General features: G+C 34.7%; 1 non-coding gene and 1 pseudogene across 1 annotated transcript; one reads left to right on the forward strand and one right to left on the reverse strand.

Moving 5' to 3' along the window:
* Positions 1-11,033: 11,033 nt before the first annotated feature.
* Positions 11,034-13,913, reverse strand: LOC142628542 (cysteine synthase-like; annotated as a pseudogene).
* Positions 13,914-17,566: 3,653 nt separating this feature from the next.
* On the forward strand, positions 17,567-17,729 carry LOC142630101 (U1 spliceosomal RNA). Its single transcript, XR_012843216.1, has one exon. It is a non-coding gene; the product is annotated as a U1 spliceosomal RNA (small nuclear RNA).
* Positions 17,730-18,826: the final 1,097 nt, after the last annotated feature.

Genomic DNA, 18,826 nt, shown 5'->3' on the forward strand with positions numbered 1-18,826 from the left:
CCCCCCAATGACCACGTTTAGCTTAAAACATAGCAACGTCCTCTCTTAGTCCAAAATGTAATAATGTTCCCTTTTAACTTTTCGGAACAATCTTCTCAACAACAACAAAAAAATCAAAGCAAGATGACTTCTATTAAAAATAAATAAAATAAAATAAAATCTTTTGGTAACACCAACAACTAAATAAAACTCATTAGTTGGTCACCTAGGTTTTTTTTTTTTTTTTGAAACCATTCCTGGATTACCACAAAGGTTTGAAAGTTCTGGCTATCGTGTTAACATTCAAAGTGTGTTTTGTCAAGAATTTTCTTGCTATAACAAACTCATCTGTACCTAGCTCCTTGGACAAAAACCAGAGTCTTCCCTCTCTGAAAAAGAAAGACAACTCCAATATTTTGTAAGGTTATCCATAAGAAGGAAAAACTAAACTCTAACGATTTCCCAAGTCCCCAAAAAAAGAATGTCCATGTTATGATCCTAGTGTCCCATATTGGTTAAATGTAAGTTTAACCATGTGTTTATAAGCTTTTGGGCACCCTCCCTTGTAAGCCAGTTTTCAAGGGTCAATTCTACCCATGGGTTCCTAACATTTGATATCAAAGGCAACCATCACCCCAATTAATTGGATGTTGCTCATTGAGTACAGGATCAAATGAGTTGTGGCTTTGTGGTCGGATCCCTGAAGGGGCGACCTAGATGCTAGATTAAAATTACTGATAGCTGAGTGGAGCCACCAAAAAGAGAAAGGGCTACCAACGGGTCAGTGTCGCTAGAGTGAGCTGTCGTGGATGTCGGCTGCGGAGCGTGGTAGTATGTTATGATCCTAGTGTCGCACATTGGTTAAGTGTAAGCTTAACCATGTGTTTATAAGCTTTTAGGCACCTTCCCCTTGTAAGCCCCTTTTCAAGGGTGAGTTCTACACATGGGTTCCTAACAGCCCACAAGCCCTAAGGTAAATGTGGATGAATTTTCTGTTGTTGAGTATAGTTTTTGAAATTACAGGTGTGTTTTAATGATATTGTGGACTTAGTAAGTCTAATTTGTTCTGTTGCGAATCAGGAAAGTGTGGTAATTGTACTACCACTTATGCAGATAACCAAATGAAGTTATATCTCATTGTCATGTTATTTAATTAAAACAAAGACTATGCAAGGGAAAAACACAAGTATCACAATTATGAAAGAAAAACGTATATTTTTTCATTGAACTATGCCCAAAAAAAGGCAATTCACTTACAAAAGGTCTACTTGTATTACAAACTCAAGAAATATTAAAAAAAAAAAACAACAAACAATTCAAAAAACAAAAGAAGGACAACTCATGACTTCATCTTTATTACAAGCTTGTCCTTGGGAGTCTTGGCAGGCTGAATGGTGGCTGCTATTAAGGACGCCAAACCCTTGCTCTTTAGGTGTTCCTTAGAAGGGATGGGAAGGGTTGCTAGAGTCAATTCATGGCTCTGAGAAACCACCCCTCCCTTGGGAGGTTCCTTGGGCGCATCCGAGGGTTTTGTCATCTGGGAAAGGGCTTCCTTGAGGGCTTCTTGCTCCTTGTCAAGGACACTAGTTTTTTCTACCTCTTTTTGAGGACTGCTAGGAGGAGGGTCCTTGGTTAGAACCTCTTTAGTAGGGCTTGCAACTTGAGGGACTGTATCCTCTTAAGAGGTTGAGGAGCCTGGTGCCCGAATTGCACGAGGGTAGTATACGTTTTCTACCCTCTTAAGTGCAGAAGAGGCTTCAACCCCTGCCTGGTTGAGGGCCTCATTCCACGCCTGGAGGCAGTATATTCTACACACCCCCGTAACCTCAGACCTAAAGGCCTCCTCAGTCTCAACTACCCCCACGTTGTAGCCGTCTTGTTCGGCCTGATCCTTGGCCTTCTCAGCGTCTTCCAGCTTTTTCTTTAAAACTTTGATTTGCTTTCTAGCAGCATCAAGATCGACCTCAGTTTGGGGAAATTGCTTATGCTGGGTCTCGGTCTGTCTCTCCGCCCCCTCCAATGCCGCCTCAACGCTTTTTCTCTCACTCTTGAACTAGGAGAGTTGGGTGTTCAGCTCTTTTACCCTCTTCTCGGCCACATTGAAGGCCTCAACAACAACAATCCTCCTTCCCTCCTCATATTTGTATTGCCGGTGAGAATAATCTACCATCTCCTCGGCTCTGAAAGTGGCTTGGGCAGCCTACCAAGAAAACTTAGCAAGTAAGTAAAGGCAAAGTAAAAAAAATAAATAACAAAGTAAAAAAAAAAAAAATATATATATATATATATATATATATATGTAAGTAATGATAACAAAAGTAAACAAAGATGAACAAATAAACAGCAAACTTAGCTTGAACAACTTACCTTGGCGAGGTCTCTCTTCAGACCTAGAAACGCCTCGTGCTTCCTTATGGTCCTCAGCTTGGTCATGTCGTTGGGTAGTAACAAAGCTTGCTCTACAACATCTGCTACATACCCGGCCTTCCCTTGTTGAGGGTCCTTAATGGAGGAGTTTGCAAGGAAAGGGGACCCATCCAACACCAAGGGGGGATTCTAGCTTGGTACCTTGATGCGGAGGTCATGTCCTCTGTCTCCATGTACCACATCACTCTGTGACCTGGTTTGGGTAGTCTTAGCTACCTTGGTCCCTCGTTGAGGCTCAGTCTCCTTGGAGAAAACATCCCTGCCTTCTTCTACCATGTCCTTCCCTTTTTGTTCCCTTTTTCTCTTTTTGTCTGCAAGTTCATGCTGGGAATCATGAGAAGTAGGGAGAGAAGGGTGTTTAGGTTGACCGGCAGCTCGAGCACCTTACCCCAACTTGGGATTCCATCATTTTCATCAGGCTACCCCTGGTTTACGTTGTATTCCCATTGCCTCAAGAATGGTTGTGTCTCCTTGGACGCTGCTTACTTGGGTGAAAGGAAGGTGATAGGGGTCGCAGATCTAAGGCTCCGAAGATTGAGGCTGGTCGAAGATGGTGAACTCGTCCTCGGAGTCAGTCACTTCAACCACTTCTTTTTCTTTTTCTTCTTCTTCCTTTTCTCCCTTTGAAGTGGCTGGCTGTGAGGGGGTTGCTTCGTCCTCTGCTTTGTATTGAAGGAATGATTCTACCTTCAATACACCTTTCGATCTCGGACCTGGGTTGAGGAAACTAGGGACGACGACGTTGATTAAGGGTAGGCGTGGGTCCTTCGCTTTTATCACGTTCTTTGGTGCTTGGAAGCTGTATGAGAACGGGGTGTAGCCAAGGATCAGGTGCGCGAAGTTGACTGTCTATGTGGACAAACACCTCGGCTTGAAATATTCTGTCTAGACTTTACTTGTTAATGAGACTTAGGTTTGGTTCGGTGGCGTGCTTATCTGCAAAACCATTAAGAAAACAGAAAAACATCATTAATAGAATACCACCAGTCAAAAGGAGCATACATTTACAATCACAGACAGAGAGAGATGGGTATAGAAAATGGTAAAGGAGAATAAGAACGATTTAGCAACAATAAACCTAGACCTATCACCCCACCTGGTTTCCCCTTTCTCGTTGGATAGGGAAGGTCATCGTGCCACTCCCTAGAGACGATCAAAAAAGTCTTTATTCATGCCTTTATTAGATTCAGGGAGGCAAGAAATCAACCTAAACTCAAGGTACCTAGTTTTTAGGTAGTATCCCTACCCTGTTAAGTGGTGGAGGTTATAAACCCAATTGACATCGTGATAGGTAAGACCTAAGCCCATTTTCTCATTAAGGGGATCTATGCTACCTAAAATTCTAAACATATTTGGGGCACATTGGGTGGGAGCTAATTTGTGAGCCCTAAGGTAATCCCTAGTGACCGTGTCCATAGGGATTCTCATCCCTTCTTCTATAAAGGCAATCATCGGGATTACCACTTCTCCCTCTTGCCTTTGTGCGTGCCAATCCCCTTGCTTACAGTACCTAATGGAGACTCCTGGCGGGATCCTATATTGAGCTTTAAAGCTCTCTATATTCTCCGCAGAGTCTACCAAGTAAGCAAATCTACCCACGTGTGAAAGAATGATGAAGATACTAGGATGGTGAAGAGAAATTGAGGGTGCCAAGGAGAAAAAGGGATTGTGTTAAGAAAAGTAGAGATAAAAGTAAGTAGAAAGTGAGGAAGAGACTTATGAGTGTAAAGAAACTCTCCTCGGACTAGCTCTTGATATTTATGAGTGCAAAAGTTAAGGAAAGGAGGGGTTCTGGCGATATTTGTATTAGAGAGAGAAAGAGAGAGAGAGAAGCGGGAAAATTCCCGCTCGAGTTCCAAGAAAATCCCTAGCCATTGGATCTGCATCGCACCATAGAGCGTGGGAAACATAGAGTTGCAAAAATTTAATGGAGACACGTCTCAGATGCTGAAGCGTCAGGAACGTGCGTTGGGCAATTAAAAAGGTTACTACACAAACAAGAATGACGTGTGATAAGAATGGGGTATTTGGGGTAATATCGAAATCCCCATTTTCTTCTCAAGGAGTTAAAGAGGTGGATTTCGATGGGCTATTGTAGGGATGATGGGCCCAGTAGTATATATTGGGCCAGGGGTCTAGTCTGGGGATGCCTAAATTGTTTGAGGACGAGTAAACATCGTTACGGAGGCCCGTGCTGATGAATAAAGAAGAAGGTATGGTTGTGATGATTCAAGATGAGGGTCCAAGGAAAGATGTATCCTCGGTTGAACGAAGCAGAGGTTGAGAGGAACGGTCTGCCACCCAAAAGCAATGTTCTAAGAGATTTTGTTGATAAGGATAAGCATCATAAGAATATAGGGCAAAAGAAAGTTATGAAATATCTAAGAAAAAGCTGCTACTACTGCATTGAATGTTCTGTAACTAACTCTCTGGCCGCATTAATGAAGAAGTGATACCTGAATATTGGCTTTTTAGCCTTACAATTACTCTTAAAGACTTCAAAAAGGTGCTGATAGGACAATGATGAACACCAGCAGTCTGATCTACACGTGAAATGTAGAGATAGAGGGGGAAGATAGTATAAACAAGAGAAAGGACTCTAAGGATAGGGATCAGAAGAAAAGAGAGAAAAACATTGTAGACTCAAGAACAATATTTGTAATCTGTCCCAAAAGAGAAAAATATAAGAACCACCGACCTCGGATTGCATCCGAGGACGATTTTCTTTAGACAAATTAAATTCATCTTCATTCTATTATGATTTTGGCCCACTATGATGGTTGTTTAAATTCATTAGAACCTAGTTTTCCAATCCATTCTCTACAAATTCATTGTATTAGGCTTTTTGGGCCTATTCCCTTTCTTCTTTTGGGCTTAGACACGAAATTGTGTCCCTACAATTCCAATGAACTTTAAGATCTACGAAGATGATTTGAATGATTTCATTTTTTTTTTTGTATTTGAATTAAGGCTAAAGTTCGTGAAGGCTTTGAGGCTTGAATCCTGCAGAGCTTATGTACTATTGAATTCTTCTAAATCTTCTAAATGCTTTTGGGTTGGAGAAATGCCTTAGAAAGGCTTCTATTTATAAGAGTATACAGAAGTTAAGCGACATAAGGCTGAATTTGATTAGTGACACATGTCATGATACGAGTGGAGGAACTTTAATACTTTTTTCTCCAAGACACGTGACATCATTTGATTGGCCCAAATGTCTTAATTTTCAAGAAGACACATGTCAACACTTGATTGGATTGCTTGTGTCATTGCCAACACGTGTCGACGTGTGATTGGCTTTTTCATGCTTCTTATTCTTTTGTTTCAGTGACACTAATAGTACGTGACACTTTGTAATTGGCCATACTATGTGGACTTGGTGGTATGATGTGACAACTTGTGATTGGTTGGGAATTTTCCTTCTCTACACTTACAATTCGAAATATTAGCTAAAAAAACCAATAATTCCAATGACACAAAAAATTTCAAAACTTTTTTCATAGTTATTGAAGTGGCATGTCACGATTGACAAACTATAAAAAATTGTCATGGTAAGCCCATATAAAGGTAATATCTTATAATTTACAACCTGAAACCTCAACTATTTGAGAAATTAATATTAACTAGTTTTTCTTGGTGAGTTAGTGTGAGGGAATCTTTGGGTGCAGTGGGGTTTTAGGTTAATTTATGATTTTTTTTTTCGTCAAAGTTTATGTATAGTTGTAATTCTTATTGTTAATAGTAAATTTTAGTTGGCGTTTACCCGTGGATGTAAGCTTGGAGTTATCCTAACTACTATTTTTTTTATTTTTTTTATTATGGTGCTTGCTATTTTATTGTTTTGAGTGTAGTTTACAATATAATTGTAAATAGTATTCATAAAAAAAATATGGTGATATTATTATTGATGATGCCTAAGAGATCACCAGTAAGCTGCTAGTACTCCACTGATTTGAAGCAACACCTGCGAAGAAAAAAGTAGGTGATCGACAGAGAGCACCGGTGTGGTGCCGGCCAAAGACCCTCCGACGATCAAGTTAGAATCTTTAAACAACCCTAGAGTGCCGTCAGTTGAGGTAATTGTGCGTACCTTTGGGTCAGCGAGGGTCTTGGGGTATATATAGTGGTGTGTGGCCGAAATATGCGCCTTGGTGAAGAAGCACTTTCCTTTTTAAGAGAGTAATTCGCGGATCTTTGCCTATTGTATTGAGCCCTTTCCTTATAGGAATCTTCTTAACTAAGTCGAACGCGTAGAGCAAGAACTTTCCTTATATTCACATAAGCAGAGGTCAAGATAGGCTAAAAATGAAAGTTGGGTTATTCCTTCACCACTGCCAAGGTCGTCACCCACGTGTAACTCCTATACCGTCGTCGCCTTACGTACGCCAACGTGGTTCGTCGCCCAAGGACATCGCCCAAAGACCTTACGGCCAAAGTCGTCACCCCCGACTCGTCCACGTGATCCGTCGCTTATGTTGTTACGTAAGGGGCATGGCCATGAATGCTAAAGAGGTGTCAATGACAGTAGTTGACGGATAGCGTATTGCCGTCAGCTTCTTAACGTGCATTCAGTATGTAACAAGTGAACTTCCGTCATCTTCTTAATGTGCCGTCACCTTGTAATAACGTCACTATCAGCTATTGTTTTTTATTTAAAATATAGCAAGTCTGAATGCTAATATAGACTAATAATTGTAATGTAGATATGTTAACCTATTACACTTTCAACAATAACAATATTTTAGAAGAAAAAAAAAGGAAAATTAAACCTAACGTGACAACACTATCATTTTTGTTAATAAGTGGTGTAATTCTTGTCATCTCATAAATTTTATAAAGAATAGATAAATTTATGTTTTCTTGATTTTTGTGTGAACAAAATTCATTAAATTTTTATATGTAATACTAAACTATAAAATTATATTATTTAAAACTATAAATATATCAACTTGTAATTAATTATTTACAAATTTTCATTGAATTTGTACCAGACATGTTCAAGCAAATAATATCTAGAGTCATAGTCTCTATATTGTGAGTTGTAAGGGGAGTCTCTTAACTAAGTATACCTTTAGAGCAGCACGGCCTTAACATATATTTTCCTAAACCTAAACATAAACATGTCACTAAACATAAAGATTACTAAAAAGTCAAATAATATTTACATTCATTCAATGTGTACATTTTTATTTTACTATGTGATACAATTAAATAAAAAAGAAAATTTCGAGAGGCCATAAAAAAAAAATTCTGAGCTACAAATATTTTTTTTGAAATCTAACATGTAAATAAAAAGTTCTAAGAACAAACATGTAAAATAAAGGTGATAAGAGGATACCTATTTTTTTTATTCCAACATGTAAGTAAAATAAAATAAAATAAAAAACAAAGAAGCATGGTTATGATGTTAGTGTTTCAAAATTCATACTTTATTAGTGTATATTACAAATTTACAACTCATATCTTATGTATATCATCTGTCGTGGTCAACTTCTTTTAGGATCTTTCTCAACATTGAAGCATACTATTGCCTAGATAAAAAAAAAAAAATATATATATATATATATATATATATATATATATATATATATATATATATGAATGACAAAATAGATAAAATCAAAAAGGAAGTTTTAAAACATTTTCTCGCAAGGCTGTCGGACTTGAAATTTAATTGTTGGTTTATAAAAACTGGTCTATTAATAACAACTACTTTTTCATAGAAATATGAAATAGCAAGAGACAAACGGTTTAACATATCCTTCAACACCGAAGAGCCAAACACAATAGACGCAATTGTAGCTGGCCACATGGGATAAATAGATTATGAGATATGATAAAATAATAATAATAATAATAATAATAATAATAATAATAATAATGAGAAGCCATTAAAGATAAAAAGAGTACTGAAATGCTTAAGATAGTGTGGGTATCATATTTAAAAAAACTAACGTGACAATAATCTATTAAAAAGTATATATAGAATTTTTTTTATCAAATTCATTTTCTTATTATTGAGGTACTAAAAGTGTTTTTTATTTATTTTTTATCGTAGGGTTGAATGCAATTGCCATGGACAACCAATCATCTCATGAGAAGCATTGGTTTAATTCTCATTTGGATAATTTAGGTTTGTTTGAATTTTCGTGAATAAAATTAATTAAATTTTTACAAGTAACACGAAATTGTAAAATTATATTATTCAAAAACTATAAAAAATAACAGTTTTCAATTTTTTTGTTTGCCAAACTTTAATGAATTTGTGTATGGCATGTCTTTTCAAGTGCATAGTATCCGGAGCCATAGCACCTATGCTATGAGTTGAGTGATTGTGGAGAGTCGGAACTAAGTGTACCTTTAGATTGACTCGCCTTTTATAAACATTTTCCTACACCTTTTTTTTTTTTTTTTTAATACAAATTTTCCTACACCTAAACATAAACATTTTGTTAAACATAACTTTATTTAATAAATTAAATAATTTTTCGGTCATTCCATGTGTGCATATTTTTTTTTCCAAAAAGGATAAAATATTGAGATTTTTATAACCATGACCAAAATTTGAGCTATGAATTTTTTTTTGAAATCGATCTAGTGGATTTGATATTTATATTAAATAGAACTCGACTTTGCATACGAATCATAACACGCGCGACATTTCTTGCTTTTTTTAGTTTGTCAGAGTTAAACTTTTAAATGCAAGTAATGTTTGAGCCGTACATTTTATTGATCTCTTGCTTATGTGCATGTTTGAATGCTTAATAGTAGTTGGAGTCTTATTGGACTTAGGGGGAAAATATAATGTAGTCTTATTGGAAGTCAATTTATTTTTTCTATTGGTCCATTGAGTTTCATTTAAATCTTATCAATTAATTAATTATATATGTAATTAATTTTAAAACCAAAGTTACTCTTTTTTAATTAAATAATTTGCTTCCTTGAATTAATTAGAATCAAGGTTTAATTTTAGTAATTTATAAAAGCATGTTATTGCGCTACTAATATAGACACAAAATTTGATTAATTAATTATTTTTCCAATATTTGTGACTTGACTTTGGCTAATCTTAAGTTTTTAGAATATTCTTCTCTTATAAAATTTGGTACTGTCATACTAACACATAATTTTTTATATTTTTATATTTTATGTTTCTTAATTTTGTTATGACTTTCTTTATCATCAAACCAAGACACCAATCAGTTTTTGGTGTAGGCGGGGATTGAACCCTAGATCTCTTATACAACAATTAGAGATTTTACCAGTTTAGCTAACTGGAATCCACTGTTTCTGAAGGTTTAGTTATTCCTAGCATATCAAATATAGTTTCATGTCAAATATTTCTCTTCATGGGTGCAAACTATACTAAATGAAGGATATTTAATTGTGTTGATTTTCACATTATTTGATATATAATTATTCTTATTTTAACTCAATAGCTTTTTACAATTTTCTCTGTATTTTCATATTTTGAAAACATTATTTGCAAAAGGTTAAAAAATATTTTTTTTATTTTCAAATAACTGAAATCATCACATGGTCACCTCATTATAGATTACTATAAAAAATAATAATTTAATCAAATCATATTTTTTTAACAAAATGAATTCATACCCTTTTTCTTTTGAGAAGATCACTTAACATAAATTTTATACTAATGGATTAAATACATTGAACTTGTCAAAACATAAACCACTATAATATCTAAGAAATTCGTTTTAAAAAAGTAACTAAAAAAAGTGTATAATATTCAATATAAATAAGTATCTCGAGCTTCAAGTGATAGGCTTATAGCTCAACAATAATGCCACCCTTGTTGTACCCTATACCTATGGTTCGAACCCACCTCTCCTTGCCCTCTATATACATATAGTAAACAGATTTTGTAAAGATTTTTCTTCAAACAAAATTTTTGTTAAGAAAAAAGCATTTTTACTCTTTTTTTTTTTTCTTTTCTTTCTTGGCTGAAAATGTAGGAAATCTTGGCTGGAATTATCATGTATTTCAAGTGGCTAAGGGTAAGGGAAAATCCCAAAATATTGATTTATATATTTCTTACCCAATCCTAAGAATATGTGGGAGGATAACAATGTACTTTGTATTAGAAATTCCAAAAACTCAAAGGGGAGAGTAGACTGCATGCTCGTTGTAATTGACAGGTTTTCTAGATGGGCATTTGTATTCACTGTTGTAAGATTTTCAACAGAGATTGTGTGGTTGCATGGAACTCTAAATTCCACTACTTTTGGGTTTTGACCATTTCAAAAAGTCTTGCTCACTTTGTGGAGGAGGATTGATTTAAGCTTAAATTATAGGCTTATAGTAGTATGTATTGTGCACCCTCAAACTGATTGGGCAAACAGAGGTGATGAATATGACCCTAAGGAATTTAATTTGTAGTATTTACCTTAAAATCCTATAAAGGAATCCTCTAAATATGTATTGTTCCAGATTGGTTTAGCATATACTAAAATCAATTTCTGGTGAATTCCATACTTCATTTCTTCAATTTTCAATGCTTTTCTTAAGCTAGAACAATGTCTAGCCTTACTATGTTTCTGTTTTATGTTACATACAGATCAACATTTTGAGACAAGGTGTTCCATTTCCACGAGTACAAATAGCACAAAGAGGGACAAGTGCAGACTTCTTAGTAAGTTATTTAGCAAATAACAAATTACATATGTTCTGTAAAATCATCAGTCAAAACTCAAAAGTCATGTTTTCTGCCTCATGCCTAATGGAATCAAAGAGTGCAGTAGACAAATAACGCTCTCCAAGGCTGGGGAAAATCACCTGCATGAGACACAACATCAGAAGAAATCGTTAATGGAATTGGGTTCAACATTTGCTGACTAGTATAGTTGTGAGCCATCTGTGCACTTTACACAATCCTCCTTCGTGTAGGCACGGCTATAACAATTCAAAAATGATGTAAGGGTGGGAAAAGGTCAGGTTTAGGTCTGGCAAATGGATGACATACAGACTTTTCTGGAGTGCCCAAACCAATATTTGACCTGAATTCTAACAAACTCAACCTGGTATTTGTTCCAAGCCATGTCAGGAAATATACATTTCATAATTTGAAATAGGTTAATATCCAAAAAGTAATTTTTTTGTGGATTAGTTTGATCATTGTTATGCATTACTCTGACTTTGGGATGGTTACTACTTACTATGTCACATATTTATGCCACTGCTAGGAACACTAATAGAAAGGAAATAAATAAGACTTACAACAATGAGTTTCCCAGCATTTTCCGGCTTCTTTCCCATCCTTATTGCAGCAGCTGCTGCAGCACCAGAAGAAATCCCCACCTGCATTAAACATGCCCTCAGATTCAGCACAGTATTGGAAAAACCAAAAAGACCAGCAGCAAAATTAATGTAGAAAGTATCTGCTTAATAAAGAAAAAAGAAGTGTAAGAAATTTCTCTAGAACCTTTACATATTATCTCGGGTAATTACCATACCAGCAAGCCTTCTTTCCAGGCAAGCAGATTAGCAGTTTCAATAGCTTCCTCACTTGATACCTGAACAAAGTTACCAAAAACGTCACAAGTCATTGAAAGGAAATTCATGCATGTAGCAGAAGCTAACAAAAATCAGAACGGAAACAAAATTTCTGGGACTTGTGCTTAAACTTTGACAAGATTTATAAAGCAAACACTGTAAGTATGTACCTGCACTACTAATCTATCAGGTTCATATAAATATCACAAGCATTTGCAAATTTTGCTTAAATATGTAACAGGAATTTCCAAGATCTTGTTTGTGTCTTTGGTTTCTATTTGAGGTAGAAGTATTATTTCAGTCACTAGACACTTGTCCAAGGCCTGGCAAAATCCATGGAAATAGAACACTCAAATTTTTGCAGAGCATTCCTTATCATATTCTCAAAGCATCTCTGTTATTAAATACTATAATACCAAAATGGTGCAGAAATTGAGTATGGTAAGTCTAAAGGTATATTTGATACTGGTGAAATTTGGAAAATCAAGAACTTTTTTCATGTACAAGTATAATAATAAACTTTCAAGCATGAAGACTGCTGATATACATAAGAAGGGTAAAGTACCAAGAAAGAATAAAGAATTGAAGGTACTAAGCATTGACTAACCTTGTTGTCCTCCATTCAAGACTGCACTTTCAACTGGTTCTACCCCATACACCTACATTTAAACAGGATAAAATGGACCATTAGTATAAAGTATAAACTAATCTCTCTCTCTCTCTCTCTCTCTCTCTCTCTAAGAAACAAGCACACACACTAACGGACCTTAATCTCTGGGTTTTCTCCTTGAGGAAATTCCCTTCACCAGTTATTGTACCCCCAGTCCCTATCCCTGCAACAAAAATATCAACTTTCCCTGCTGAATCTCTCTGAGTCTCCATATCTCTGGGCCAGTAGTTTCATAATGGATCTAAACCAAGAATGACAGAATGATTTGTTAATGGTGTCAATCATCTATCATATCAAAATATAGCAGATGCAAACAATACCCTTGGGTTTGCAAATTGTTTAAACGGATAACTATTAGGGATTTTGCTTAAGAGCTCATCAGCCTTCTCAAGAACACCATCAAGGCTCTTGGCAGGGTCTGTAAGGTATAACTCGGATCCAAAAGCTAGGGACACAACTCTCCTCTCAAGGCTATTTGAAGCTGGCATGCTAAGTATTAGTTTGTAACCCTTGAAGGCTGCAATGAAAGCCAACGCAATGCCAGTATTGCCACTTGTCACCTCCATGAGAATAGTCTTTTGCCATTATTCAAACATGTCCAGAATCAATGAAAAATATGTTAGTATTTGAACTACATACATAGCAATATCTCATATAGAATTAAAATGAGTATTAAAGAGAGACTAAAAAAACAAAGAATTAAAAGTAGAAGTGAAAAACCCTGTAATATGAGCATTATAAAACTGTGAGACAATTCCCTGAGATGTCCAAGTCTCACTTTTAGTCATAATGAGGTTAAACATCAGCGTAGTGTGCAATAAAATGAGTAACAAATGCCTAATGGAAAGCCATGCAGGTGCCATCATAGCAATTATAGGGATATAGTTTATATGTTTTCAATTCTTATTATCAACCAAGAAAGAAGAAAATTTGAAAAGTAAAAAACCTGTATGACCAAAAAAAACCACGAGATAGTAGAGTTTTTCAATACCAACCTTCCCTGGTGTAATCAAACCCTTATCCTCTGCATCTTTTATCATACTATATCCAATCCTACATTCCAAGAGTTCAAATCAAATACATGTCTGAACTAAAGATTGTCAAAGAAATATATGAATCGAAATACAATTGAACAAAATGTTAAATAAAGAGTTAAATGCCTGTCTTTAACACTGGAACATGGTTGCATCATCTCAAGCTTGGCAGCAATACGAGCTACACAACCATCTGCAACGTTGTTGAGATATACCATTGGGGTATTGCCTATCAACTGCACTAGCCAAAAATTACCATTAGCAAAATGGAATATGAGAGCAAAAGAGTTCATAATACAAAATAATGAAAACAAAAGCAACATTAAAGCATTGATTCTATTGAAAAAAAAGAATATTTCTGTAACATCTTTCTTGATTGCACTCTTGTCTTCCATCTTATCTTCTTAAAAATACTGAAAAATGATAAAGAAAAATGAGTGTGAAGAAACTTCAAAGAAGTAGATTGTAGTTGCATATAAAGAACAAAAAAAATATAATGGGCAAATTTGCACAATCATGGAAAATAATATTGTTCCATTTTGTTTTTCACTGAGCCAATTCCTTTTTTCTAATTAGAGGGCGTTTGGATAAACTTATTCCTGCGTCTGCGTTTTAAGTTTTTTTTTTTTTTTTTTTTTCCTCCAGCCGCAAGTGTTGACTAAATCTTCTGTGAACAGTGCATTCGTGCACTGTTTACGGACCCACAAATTTCACTTTTCAGCAACTTTTTCATTAAAAATGGGTCCCGCGGTACTATTTACACATTTTAAAATGATTTTGCTACAATGTTTTCAGTTTTCAGCAATAAGTTCTATCCAAACGGACCCTTAGTAAAAAAACTGCAAAACAAATCAAAACTTTTGACCATTACAAAAATTTTGCATGATGTGAATTATATCAAGACCTTCCTATGACCTCATACACAATGAGAATTAAATTCATATGAAGCACTTCCAAAAGTGCGAATCAAATTATACCTGTGGAAATCATCAGAACCGAAAACAAATCACAGTGCAGATTTTTTAACATAGAGCTCTAAAAGTTCTACAAGCAAAGCCAAGATTTACTCAAAATCAGAAATGAATTAACATAAACAAAGAAAAATCCACCAAAAAAAAAGGCTCAAAAGGAAATAGTTTTCACTTCAGATTTTCTAGATTCACCAAAAGCTCAAAAGTTGAAGGTTTTTTTTTAATTGATATCCTTTATTTTACTTCCCAATTTAAAAAAATCCATAAACAATGCAAACTTTTAAGAGCACACTAGAGCAGAAATCCAATGAATGGAGCATTATAATCACACAAACCTTAGCCAAAAGCTCAAAAGCCAACATTTGTCACATTTAAAAATGCAAAAAAAAAAAAAAAAGAGTAGAAAGCTTTAACAATTTGCTTTGCTATATTTTGGATAATTTATAGTGTGATCATTTTTTTTGTAAAAAAAAAAAAAAGTGTGTGTGTGATAATGTTATTTTGAGATTCGGCAGGAAAGAAAATGTTGTTTTGTGAAGTTTAAATAGATTAAGCCAATTGTTTTTGTATTTTTAGTAATGTTGTGATTGCATTTTTTTGGGGGTAAATTGTGACACTTGGTTATGTTTTGGACAGTGACAGTGCTTTTATGTTGGCCTCGGATTAGTGTTTTTTTTTTTTTTTTTTTTTTAAAGAATGATGTAGATTCCATTAAGGAGAAGCCAAATTGGCTAGGATTACAGCATTGAGGTGTGAGCCGAGCAAGGTTATGAATTACAGAATTACCTTCATAGCATGTGTGAGAAAAGCTAATATTATTGAGGTCTTTGCAATCGACTTTGCTTCAAAAATCAAATTTCAGTAGGTGGCTAGAGAATCATCTGCATCTTTCAAAGAGTTAATGATGATCTCCGAGTCACCTTCAAGAACAGCTGAGAAACAACCAATGTTGAAATCAAAGTCGAGGGCCCTCTCAACTGCTGGTGCTTCAACTTCTGCAACAGTGTTAGGGAGGACCAAATTATGTGTTGTCATTCGTGATTCCTAACTAGATGAAGGTGAAGATGATTTAATGCATACAAGAGAGTGTTTTTGAGGGCTAGTACCCAGAACATGTGAAGGGTTGACACGTGGGCATTGTTGGGGCTCACTGCCAACAAATGATTCAATGTGTTTTTGATCTTTGAAGTTGAAGAGGTGCAAAGGTGGTGTTGATTGAGTCCTCTTGATCTTGAAATGTGGGTCTAAGTTAAGTTTAATGCGTGGCCTACAAGTCAGAGTTTCTCTGTGGATTTCGACTTTCGATTCGAGTGATTGTTTTTTTGTTGTAGTACTAGTGGGTAGTGTGTACCTATCTTGCATTGCATATGCCAAGTTTTCTTTTCTACTGAAAAGACTCATATCTGTTAAGCCAATTCTTTTCTCCTAGCTAGTGTTCGCCTTCTTTTTATTTTATTTTATGAATTTCACATTTGTTTAGAAACTTGTTGTGCCTATCAGCCTATGGTTTAGTTATTTTATAGGAGTGTGTTTAACTTATTTTTATGTCGAGTTTTCTAAATCTTCACTTTTTCTTTTTGAATTACAAATGTATTTTTGTCTGTTTAAACAAATAAATAAAGAGTTAATCCTAATTTATTCTATATATAAAAAAAAAAAGTATTAATGTCAATAAGGAATCACCAATTGCATAAACATTTGACAACCAAACTAAAGAAAATACAAGATACTTTCTCCCTTGTCAGATAAAGACAAAGAATAGGGAGAGAGAATCGTCAACCCAAAATCATCGAAAAAAAATTAATGGAAAAATAATGTTGATGTGTGAATAGTGAAGGCTCCCAAGCATAAGAGATGAACCAAATGGCAAAACTCCTTTGATTATTATTTTTTTAATATATTATTATAGATTCTGAATAACTTGTTACAATTTTCTGGATACGTTTGCATATTCCGAAAGTGTTATTTTAAAAAATACTCTAAAAAAATTAATGAAAATAAAATAATCAAATGATCAACCAATTATCAATACTATAAAAAATAATAATAATACTTTGATTCCAATGCTTTTTTAAAAGGATATGTGTGAGGCAATAGTTAAGGTCAAGTTTATTTATTTATTTATTATAATAAATTATTTTTTTGAATGCCATCGCACATGAGTCAGTTGAAGAAGTAGTTGTTTATTTGCTTTTGTTACTTTCCAATGTAACGAGACCCAATAGATTCTTTCTTAATGGAAACAAGATGAAAATCATTAACAAAGTCCTTTTAATAGTCAATTTAAGAGTGCCTAAAGGCAATGGTTAAAGTTGAATTTTTTTACTATAGTGAATCAGTTTTTTTGAGTGGATTCACACATGAATTAATTAAAAAAGAATTTATGGTCCAGTAGCCTGAGAAAACCTATCTTCAAGAACTTTCCAGACTTCAAAAGTTGTGCTCCCATAGATCACACTTGCTGAAATCTGAGGTGAAACACAATTCAAGATCCAAGAAGAAATCATGTTGTTGCATCTAAATCAAGCTTGTTGGAGACCTGGTGTAGTTGCCATTGAAGCTGTAACAATTCCATCAATGAAACCAAGCTTGCTTTTAGCACTCAATCCCCTCTGCATTGATCTTGAAAGTAGGGTAGCTTTCCCCAGGTATAGGCTGACCAATCCAAATTGCTTCCAGCATCTTTAAAGGAAGGAATACAAGAGACAATTGCTAGAGAGTAGTTTCAAGATTAAGTGAAGATATTGATTCAGCAAGAAGAAGTGGAGCTTTGTACTTCACTCTCTAAAGACCCTACGATTTTTTACTACGTGAACCACAAATAATAGGACAACCAAGTGGTCCATTTTTTTTTATTTCTTTAATATGTTCGTTTTGTTCAATTTCACAATTGTACTTGAAGAACCACATCGAATAGAAACAAAAAGAGGAGAGCCCAACGCTTTATAAATGAGGCGGAAGGCTGACGGTAAAACATACTTACCTGGACGGGGTCAATGGGTGATCAAAAAGGCTCATGGCCTAGGTTGGTGGCTTCCATTGCACTTAAAGGAGGGGTGCCCGCCTAAGGTCTTCCCAAGTGGAAGCTCCTACGTCATTATTTCTTGCACTGGGGGCCTGCGTTCGCGCGGCCCCTGCCTATTTCTAATCAAACTTTAGTATATGCTTAATTCTGTATGTGATAAATGGTAACTTTAACTTGCAATAAAGCTGTTCAAAATTTGTTTTAAAGTGAAGGACAACAATTGCAATGTGTATAATGTTTCAAATTTGGTAGAGTGGATTTGAACCAGATTTTAAATTTATGTGTGTAAGGTTTTTGGTAGGGTGGATTTGAACCAGATCTTAAATTTACATGATTAATACTAATCATGGTCATTTTTAATCTAAATTTTAATATTTTGCATTCATTAAATTAAAAAATATAAGTGAACACAAGACATAAAATTGGTCCAGAAATCTAATTTAAAATTTAATTGAATTTTCTTTTAATTTTGACTTTATAAAATCCGTTTAAAGATATGCCCAATCCAAGCGCATTGTTGTCTATGATTACAATTTTATATCATTTTAACCTAAATAAGCTTTGACATTTAACAGTTTTTAACCTTTAAAGTATAAACAGCAGCAATTTTTCCTTTTACCATTCCTATAAAAGAGAACCTGTGGCGGCAATGTGCCTCCTAATCCACGCTTCAGCGCTTGATTACATTTCTATACCATTTAGAGGCATTTTGGGTTTGATAGTTTTACTAGTATTAAATCCTTTACAACGGAAGTGTTGGGCATCGTGGATCATGAACACTAAGTTATCTCTGCCAGTGATAATGCTCCAATCACAAAAACCACTCTAGTACACTAATGAGAAAAGATAGTATTAGCATGTTTCATTATACGGATATAAATACAATAAACTCTTAGATGTTTGGTTCGTTGTGATATGTCCTTAATATGATGTACATTACGATAATGTAACATTATAGTTTCTGATTTATTTTATTTATTCTAACATTACCATAATTTAAAATTACAAAATATATAATATCATTTTAATCTGTCACATTTCCAAACTTTGTAATGTTGTATTCTTGTATTAAGATTATATTAATTTAAGATTACAATAACGTAATATTACAGCATAATATAACATCATGACACTTTTGCTATGGCCTATACACAAAATTGGTGGTTGTATGTAGAATGCGATTAGATTAAAAAGGTTTTAATCGCATAAT

This window comes from Castanea sativa, chromosome 3, assembly GCF_040712315.1.
Source record: "Castanea sativa cultivar Marrone di Chiusa Pesio chromosome 3, ASM4071231v1".
Lineage (NCBI taxonomy): Eukaryota > Viridiplantae > Streptophyta > Magnoliopsida > Fagales > Fagaceae > Castanea > Castanea sativa.